The following is a 2,491-nucleotide window of genomic DNA, read 5'->3' on the forward strand; positions in this document are numbered from 1 at the left end:
CTTTCCATGAGAGTTCACGGAGCGTCTGCCTCCATCAGTACCTGATTTGCAGAGCAGGGCCTTAAAGACCACACCAGCAGGCTAATTACAAGAGAGGTGACCTGAAGACCTCTCTGAGAAGTCCCAAAGCACTTCAGTGTCTGGCAGTCCACAGTAAGGCTTTGTAGTGTGGAGAACAGTCAGCAGGAGGTCAGGAGAAAACAATTCCAGTCTAAACAAGACCTAAGTACTTGCCCTATAGCAGTAGCATGCTGGCAGAAGCTCCCCATGCCTAGCTGGAGGAAGGGTTATGTGATCCAGCATATGAAACTCATCCCTTTTAAGTCTAAAGACAATCCCATAATAAACATGCCCAGGAGGTCACTGAGTGCCCACGAGTCACGTTTGCTCTCTCTGAGGAGGGAAGGCTCAGAAACCTAGGGCTGTCTAGTCAGGAGAAGAACAGCCTGAGAAGGGATCTGATCGATGCTCAGCAAGAGCTAAAGAGTGGGGGGGAAGAAGATGGGGCCCAGTGACAGGACAAGGGGCAGTTGGCACAAACTGGAACCCAGCAGGTTCCATCTGAACAGGAGGGAAAACTTCTTTGGTGTGAGAAAGCCTGGAGCAGGCTGCATAGAGAAGTTGTGCAGTTTCCTTCCCCTGAGAGATTCCAAACCCACTTGGACATTGTGATCCTGGGCAAGCTGCTGTGGGTGCCCCTGCTTTAGGAGGGGGGGTGAAGTGGATGATCTTCAGAAGTCCCTTCCAACTCTCACCATGCAGGGATTCTATGAAATAGGATTAGGTTTTCCTGGAGAAAAGAAAAACCTGAAAATTATCTCTAAGAGTTCAGTATGAGATAACACAGCTGATGGTACTTCCCAGCCAACTACAGCAATTCACATGTGACATGTGCAGAGCTTTGGACAGAGTCCTGATGTGAACTTTATCTGTCAACATACCACGTTGACAGAACACATCTAAGTAGATCCATCTTCCATCCCCCTGAAATCCAAAATGTTCCAAGCTGAGATTGTGGCTTTGGCTCCTCCTCAGTTCTACACATCTGCAAGGCTGTCAGATGTTGAATGCTTTGTCATGAAGCAAAACTCCTCATTTCCCAAGTTTATGTTGCACTGAGAGATTTTACTAAGAAAACCAGAGGTCAACAATGAAATATTCTGAACAGCCAGCCAACAACCACAGCATTCATGGCAGGCAAAGGAAGGCTGGAGAGCAGCTCTTGAGCTGTGCTGGGTCATAAAAGCTTTTAGAGTAAATAACCTTCCGATTGCTACAGCTACCTGCTCTGGCTGACCACAGCCAGCTTGTTTTCAAGACTAGATGCTCCTCATCTCAGTATCATGAGCAACTGGAGCTCAACAAGCACACCACAGTGCTCTTGTGGCCAAGAATGCCCTTGAGCTGCTGGAATGTATTCAGAAGTGGGACCAGCAGGTCAAAGGAGATTCTTCTTCCCCTCTACTCTGCCCTAGTGAGGGCCACAGCTGGAGTACTGGATCCAGTTCTGGAGTCCCCAGTTCAAGAGACAGGGAACTGCCGCAGAGAGTCCAGTGGAGGCTACAGAGATGCTGAAGGGCCTGGAGCATCTCTGTGAGGTGGGAATGCTGAGAGACCTGGGGCTGTTCATGCTGGAGAAAAGGAGCCTGAGAAGTGCAAGTAAAAGCAAGGCCAGAGGTGCCATTGGTCCAGCCTGACTGCTCCCAGGACTCATCATAACTTCACCATACCAATTAAACCCCCCCAGCTTAAGGCTCCAGCCTGCGACACAGAGCTGAAGTAAAACACTGTGCAGATGGGGTGCTGAAGGACATGGTTTCATGGTGACTGGGGTGTTCTGGGTTAATGGTTGGACTCTGTGCTCTTAAAGGTCTCTTCCAGTCTGAACTACTCCATGATCCTGTATTTTCAACAGGAAAAAGGCCACAAAAGCAAGAAAGCTTCAACACAAGCTCCCTAAAGCCAAACACTGACACCTGTCAAAGACACAGAATTGAGTCACTTTAGAGAAAGAACATTTATTTTTGTTTCAAAACTTGTGCTCCATAGAAATACAATAACATCAACATGGACACTTTGGGTTTGTTTAAAAACAAACAAACAAACAAACAAACGACACAACCACCAACCAACCAAACTTTGGTTCAAAGAAATATTTAACATCTAAAAATCTTCTGAGGTACAAAAGGCACAAGACCAAGCACCCAAATGTTCTGACTCACCCGCAGCACTGCTTGCACAGAGAAAGGTGGGAGGGTGGAAGGAGGAGGATGGTGGGGAAGGGGCCATGGAAAGAACAGCAACCAAACCACGAGTGTGTGTACAATGCCATTTGCTTTCCTTCACAAGTGTTACATATTTTGTTGTCCTTTATTTTTATTTTGAGTAAAGTGCCAGGACTCTTGGAGGAAAAGATGGATCATTTCTTAGAAATGAACTGGAAGCAACAACAGTAGAAAAGGAGACAGATAGGCCTGCAGCTGGGTGAGGT

This window comes from Indicator indicator, chromosome 18 (genome assembly GCF_027791375.1).
Source record: "Indicator indicator isolate 239-I01 chromosome 18, UM_Iind_1.1, whole genome shotgun sequence".
NCBI lineage: Eukaryota > Metazoa > Chordata > Aves > Piciformes > Indicatoridae > Indicator > Indicator indicator.